This window comes from Lagopus muta, chromosome 3 (assembly GCF_023343835.1).
Source record: "Lagopus muta isolate bLagMut1 chromosome 3, bLagMut1 primary, whole genome shotgun sequence".
NCBI lineage: Eukaryota > Metazoa > Chordata > Aves > Galliformes > Phasianidae > Lagopus > Lagopus muta.
Genome location: NC_064435.1, coordinates 47,354,862 through 47,362,831, shown reverse-complemented (window position 1 = coordinate 47,362,831; position 7,970 = coordinate 47,354,862).

Here is a 7,970-nt window from a genome sequence, read left to right as displayed (position 1 = left end):
TCTAAAAAGTAATGCTGTGAGTATATCTACACAGTATTTAGACATGTTGTCACGGCAAATAGGAGCTCATTCAGCCCACCTTTACAGAAGACCATACTGACATGGACTGGGGCAGCCAAAAAATCCATCTCCTGGCATTCACTTGCTCAGCCTCAGAACTGGACAAGCACAGCTATATGCTTTTTTTTCTTTCAGCAGTGAGTATGCACCATTGGTGGCATACAACATAAGCATAACCATTAATGCAGGATGGGATTATTTCTAATGGACTTGAATGTGGGACCAGATGTGGCTTGCTCTGCTATTTCAGTGTGCAAACATCTGCTGATCCTCATCCAGGTACAACAGCACTACAGGGGAAATAACGAAGTGCAAGTGCTCCCTGGGACACATGCAAGGGAAGGAGAGTGACTTGCTCCCCAAGTCACGGACAAGGCAAACTCTGCCAAAGCCATTTATTTAATCCCTGAAAAGAATTTTGTCCATAATGTTATACAAATGAAATATCAAAAACCTGCCTTCAAAGTCAAAGTTGGAGGAACTACGGCTTTATATATGGCTTCATATCATTACCCAAATAAATGACTAAGCAGATTGCAGCTACATTCAATTAACACTTAAGGTAAATCAGTGATCAAAGAAGGAGAGAAAAATCAACTTCAGGGAAATGCTCTTACAGACACTTTTAGGGGCTGCATAGAATGACCCAAGGCGGTTCCACAAGTCATCAGGGCAGCTAAGCTTGTCTTAACATCCAAGCCAGAAGCAGGGCACTGAGGGCACCCACAGACACAAGCATTGGGCATCTTCCTGGGGACAGGGACAAGTCAAGGCCAGGACAGGACATGGGGCTGTGAATGGCCTACCTTACTGAGGCCCAAGGCTGGGCAGGGCAAGGCTGAGGGGAACTGGAGATTGTCCATGCTCTGATCTTGCTGCAGCAGGGGCTGATGGCTCCAGGGGTCCCATTCCCACAAAATGGGTCTGACAACTGGAGCAGTAAAGCAGTGCTTAAGCAAGAGGAGTAGGAAAGCTGTGACCAAAGTTGTAATTGCTGACTTTGTTTCAATCTCAGGAAAAGGGACATATCAGATGACACACAAGAAGCTGCAGGCTTGGGAATTCTATCCATTTATCTGGTCTGCTTGTTTATGAGATTTACAACCACTTCACAATTCCTCCTTTCCTGATGTAAATCCCATTCAGAGAGGCAGATGACATTTTAAATACTCCAGAAATGTAGCAGGCAATCTTTATGCATGTTATGAAATTTTACTTCCTTTTCTGATGAACGCTTTTCCAAATGATGTGTTTGCAATGTAGATGTAGCTTTATTTTACCAGGACAATTGAGTCTGTACTCCCCAGGCAGCGATAAGCTACAACAAAAAGTCCCCGACAGCCCTATCTTTTCCCTAGGTGTGCTTTATAAATGATCCAGCCCCTTTTCAGATATGCTCATCTGTTCCTTAATCCCCTCTCAAGACATGTTTTAGAGAGCTGAGGAATGCATAACGATGTTTGATTCACATTTTTATCCTTGTGCTGTTTTGGAATATATTGTACAAAATGCTCCACAAGTAGGATGTAACTGGAAAGCCTGGTCTCTGTACTGACCCTCCACAGCTCTATGAGAAATCAAAAGAAAGCTCAGCAGAGCTCAAAAAAAAAAGTTTTTATTGCTGTCTTTAAAACATTCTTCTAAATTAAGAGCTTTTAAATTCAATTTTAATGCTGGGAGAACAAGATCTGCACTGTTCACATCTGTTTGCTAAAGTAAATAAGGACAATTCTTCTGGATGCAGAATGACTGTCCTTCCTGTGCCTTCAGTCCTTTTACTCATTCATTACACACCTTTCAAAGGCAAGTGAGTACCAGCAGTGATTCTCTCACTGTTCTGGCGTGACTCATTCACCAAGACTCACCCAATACCTGCAGCAGTGGCCAAGTAGGAGAATAGTCATCCCCCACAGTGACTGCTCCTGTATTGACCTCAGAAGAGTATGTCATACATAGGCACTTGGACAGTCCCACACATGTGATCCAGATTCATTTCGTAAAAAAATTAAATGCTGGCTTTGAGGGAGTTCTATCTAAAACGACTCTTTTATTTCTGTGTTTTTCACTTTTCTGAAAAGGGAAAACACCTTTGTTAGCCAGTAGTTAAAGTTGTTTGATGAAATCTACCTAGGGAGGGTAGGAAATTTTCTATAAGGTAGTAAAAATTCTATGGCTCTATGTTCGTGTTCCTTACTCTGAATATACAGTCCTGGAAAGGATTGCTACAGCTTGCTGCATCCTTTGCATTACAAATTCCTTTTACAGAAACTTTGCAACTAAAGGTAAAGGGATGTAAATGATAAACAAGTAGCACATGAGAGACCTCAAAGGTTGGCTTCTGGAATTTTACCAGGGCTCACGTGCATCCTGGGTAAGACTTATTTTTGTGATGAACATGTCCAATTGCAATTATACAGAAAAAAATCAGACATAAACACAGAGGTATTATGTCAGCTAGATTCCTTTATCCTTTATCCTTCTGTCATAAGAATAGGAAATGTTTTAATCTTACTGACAGGAGTAAAATAAGACTGGCGCATGACCGTAACCACAGAGGTCATTTTGTCTATTCCTTGTCCCTAGCTCATTGCATCTCAAGATATCATTTTAGTCTTTCAGTCATGCAGCCTCCTTACTCAGATTTCATTTCCTTAGCTCTTGTGCTGACGTGTATAAGTAGACATACATTCCTTGGAAACCCATTACCCTGTTCAGTCCAGCAGGAAGAGAAAATGCCAGAATTCTTGGGGGAGATTTGGGGATGGGCGGAGAATGGTCACAAGCAAAGCAGAAGATCAGCAAAGAGCAGAAGATTAGATAGAGTTTCTGCTCTCAGCCTGTGATCAGATGCTTTGTCTCAGCTCTCAATCATCAAATGTGAAGCACACTAAACTAACATCACTCTGAAGGGTGATTCTAAACATAACATCATTCTGCCTATTTCAGTTATTAAAATCCATTCTATTTATTGCTATCCTTATTTTATCTGCTTTCTCCTCCACACTGGTTCCTGTGTAAATCAATGCTGAACACGAAGGAATCTATTTTTTGATCCTACCAAATCTGAAAGGCATTATAAGTAGTGTAGAAACCTTCTATAAAGACATGCTATAGCTACAAAAATTTGGAAAAAAAAAAAAAAGCTCTTCCAAGTTAAAGAGAATGAGAATGCAATACAATGCAATACATATTTGAATTGCTTTTTCTTCAGATACTGTTTGGCTTTTTTTTCATGTTTAAGTGACACATATGATTGTGGATTGGTGTTTTTCAAAATTTCTGGGGAAAAATAATTAGTAAAAATAAAACTGAATATCTGCTTGACGTATAATATTTAATTCAACTAAGTTGCACTAAATGCACTAAAATCTGTTACATAAGTATGTATGTTTGCTTTTCTCTTTATGTTACAGGTAACTCCTCTTTGCCAAGTCATCAAACTACGATTAAGAAAATGTATTAGTATAGAAGATTCACTTCTGGGAAGTAAGGGAATATTACCTCTTACTTTACAAGGATATAAAGTTCTCATGTAAATCACAGTAACCTTTAAAATCAAAGATTGTTCTAGTGTTAAAAAATACTACAGGGTTTTCCTTATCTACATATCTAGTAGGATAACATGAAGGTCTTTCTCGCTACACAGAAGAATTATGCATACCTGCTCTGTTAACTTGCAAAGAAACATAGAAGTATATTAAAGTTGCCATGCTAATCCATTTGCCAGGCATCAAACAGAGCTGTTCTCAGAGCCACGAACTGTTGAAATGTGAAGGAAACAGAAAACCAATTAACAGGTTTTCAGCAAGGACACATAGACTTGGAAAGAGTTATCTATGCCATCTTCTTTCTAAGCCCTACTGATAGGAGGAAAAGAAGAGATAGATGAAGATAATTTCTACACATGAGGGAAATGCCAGACACAGAGTTGTGCATAAAAACAAAGCAGGCTTCTAGCAAGTCTTTGCAAATTGAGTGTAGATTATGTAGGAAACGAATAATTTTCATACAGTGAGAGCAATATGCTGATTCTGCCTTCCCCAAATGTTTGGAAGTCAAGATGCAGCTTCTTTCATTTAACTTCTGTTCCACAGTTCAGCAGTCTTAGAAGGCTGATTCCCCCTGAGAAGCCAAAACGTTTGTAAAAAGTAAAAGTAAATGCAATTAAAATATTAACACAATAATAGAAATAAGAAAAAAAAAAAAAAAGAATCCCAGAAAAAAAAAAAAATAATCTGAAAACGTAGCTAGTAGCAGCCAGAAAGAAGTTAATTGGGCTCCAGAAGGGGACATGGCAGAGAAACTAATCCCGATGTTTAACTAGCCAGCTCTCACAGAGGCCATGCCAAGAGGTTAATTTCAGCCTGGGACCCCAAAGGGTCCTGCTCAGCTCAAATGTGTTCCCACAGATTGCTGAGGAGAACACAGTCTGCTCAGTGCACTTAGTGCAACTGTCTTACATAGGATGAATTTAAGACTCTGCACTGATACTGGCTTAAAAAAAAAAAAAAAAAAAAAAAAGGTGAGCTGTCTCCCTGACCCTGCTCTGTTGCAGTCTCCTTTCCCCATCTTTGCAGTGGCTGCAGATTTTTAGAGTCAGTTATGTGAGCAAGAAAAGGGGATGTTGAGGCTTTACCAGGTCTTTTTCTTGCCTAGCTTTTCATCTTGCAAACAATGGTGGAGTTTCCATCTTCCCTCACTCTCTCACGTACAATGCCTCTCTGGTCAGCTCAAGTCATGGCCAATAAACTTATATATTTTGATACACTGGCTGAACACAGCCCTGTCAACAGCAAAAAATATGCAACCATGCTTTCCATTTGGATAAAAGAATTTGAGAATAGGTTTCAAGATTGCCACAAAAATCATCAATTTTTTGGTTTATTTATGACTCCATTTTCTGTCAACATAAATATATTACTTATGAATTTTCAAATGAAATATATAGAGTTGCAATCAGATATTCAACTGAAAAATGTAACCATGTCTCACCACCATACTTCTATAAGCCTTCTCTTACCAGAGAGAAATACCCCTCACTTCACAGCCACACCTCATTCATGTCATCGCTTTTGACAGTATGTACACTTATGAATAATTATTTTGAAGGATGAGACACTGGAAAAATAAAATTTCATCAAAAATCTCTTCAAACACCTTGAGAGCTCACTACAAGTTGCAGCCACTGCTGTTGAACCAGAACAACATATTAGTTTCATGAAAACAAGGTCACATATACCACTAGTTTTGTGGGTTTGTTGCTCACCTTTTTTATATATAAAAAATAAATAAAATGCTTTTTTACTTCTATATATTAACTATATTATATTTTTTATGAGGACTGTTCCAAAAGTAATGCCTCCTGCTTTATTATGTTGTCCCATAGCAACAGAGGAGGATGTTGATGGGATGGCAGTATGGGTTGAACTTCCCACCAGTATTCCTTTATGTTCTATTGCTGTGTGACAAACGGCAGCAGAGGGGCAATCTGACAAAATGGTGTCTGACATGAAAGTACAGATGAAGCAAAGGTGTGTCACTGAGTTCATCCTTGCAGAAAAAAGATGCACCCATTGGCATTCACTGATGCTTGCTGGATGTTTCTAGAGACCAGACATTGAAAGTGAGCACAATAAGAGGTGTGTGGTGCATTTCAGCAGTGACAACAGCAACAATGAGTCATCTACACGGTGCAGGTTTTTACAAGTGTAGCATGCATGTTCCTGATCATCTTTAACAAAAATGCAGAGTTAGTAGTGGTGACCATGTTGAGAAATAGTGCTTTTTTAGCTGAGAATTTCTCTGTCAAAAGTCATAGTATGCTCATTTTCTCTGTAGTTTCCATGTAGTTTCCATGGAAATAAATAGGAGGAGTTACTTTTGGAGCAACCTATGTATATACCCAAGGCAGGTCCTCTTCATTCAGTGCTGCCCAGGCAAACCAAGAAGCTGGACACCCATGAATTACTCTGTTCTCAGAGATATGTAAGAGGAAGCTCAAATGTATTCCTTCACTGAAAAGTTTCTCTATGAACAAAATGCTATTTGGTGAAAGAGGAAGTGCCAATAAATAATACTGAAGAGGGAGATCATTTGGGGCATGTGTGTAATGCAGCAGCCAATGGGTGTTACCTATTTCATGAAAAAAAAAAACAACAAAAATCAAGTGGTATTAAAAGCAATTACAGCAACAAGAAGGCTTTGATTTGCTCATTTAAAAAGAAATCAAATTACTAAACAAAAATCAAACCTGCATATGATAATGTCTATTAGCCCTTTGCACATCGCCAAGAACATAAGATTTTGCTGGAAGACCAAGCCTGCCCTTTGATAGTGACTCATTACAGCATGCTGCAAAGTTCTGCTGCAGGAATCTGCTGCTAGAACGTGACCTTCTTCCTGTTAAATAATGCCAAGACTGATGTAATGTGCTTATTTGAACTTCTAAATGAATCAAATACAGGCACCCTTTCCTAATTCTGACATTGTCTTACAAGAGAGAGCGCTCGTGTAACCAAGAACTTTACCACAATAGCGCTCTGTGCTATATTGTAATACAGCCTCATTGTGAGAGGATCAGAAAAATGAATGTGCGTAGCAAATTCTGACATTTTTTTTTTAAAAGTTCCAAATACAATATCCGAGATTTCTGGAAAACAAATGCAACTATTTTCTGTGGTATGGTAGCTGATGCCCTGTAGAACTGTTTCATCAAAGATTTTTATGAGTTCCATCCATAAATACCAACAAATGGCACCAACTCACAGCCACACTACATAAGCTTTAAGGCTGACAGTCTTGTCCAGTATAAATTCTCCATATTCTGTGCAGATCTTGAGATATGCCTTCTGACATGAAAGCTGCATCAGGACTAATCCAAACAGAAACCTAACTTCTGCAGATAGGACTTTTCCAATCTCGTATGTTAGCAACTCAAATGTGCACTGAAAATACCTGTTTATTTGTCTAAAAGAGGAGCAAATGCGGTCTTTTAAAATTATTCAGTTGTGTGGCATCCTGGCCACATTTTTGTCTATGAAAGATCTAAATCCATTCAAAGTTTGCTCTTTAGTGCTGAAATATCTCCTAAAACTGACCTTTTCACCTTGATTCCTCTGCCCAAGGCTTTCTGTCCCCTCAGCAGCACTATTTTAAGAGTAAAGCTGCACTCAGCAAGCCTAATTCTAAACCATCATCTCAGGTTTTGCAGCAACTTACCACACCAGCATATCCAGATTTAAATAGCAATTTGCATGAAATAGACCATTATTTATGTATACATTATTTCATGTTGGAATATCAAAATACAGCTCACCGAAATTTTCTCAGGAGTACTTTTAATAAAGTAAGATTTTAAAATGAGCCCACTGAGTGTTGTCCTTTTGGGACTACAGCCTCTTTTGCATTAACGCACCAGAAATCAGTTTGTTGAACAGAATGCCTGACAGAAACCAACAGCTTTTCTTATTTAAACTACCTCTTGCACAGTTTAACTCACACACTCCCACCATAAAACTATTTCATCCTTTTGTAGGAAGCAGATTATAGGTTTTCATATTATGTTCCTCTGGCATCTTCTTAAACAAGTTACCTCTGTAAGTGCTATCTATAACACAACTGATGTGTTACTGCCTTGAGCACTAAAAAGAGTGGATTTGGGTAGGAAGGAGAAGAGCTGTTACAGTTGATCTATTCTCCTTAGTTTTTCCTCCTGCTGGGTGCACTCAGCGCAATATTGGTTCTGCATGCTTAAGAACAACACGCTGGAGTGCAAGAGGAGTAACAAGCCTTTTGAAGTATTGGAGAATATTTCTAGCCTGCAGCAGAGGCCTGTGTCAGGCAGAGAATTTCTGTGTAGTTTTTGCGATTTTCACTCCTTTGCTGTAGTTCCTCCTTCAGATGGAAAATTT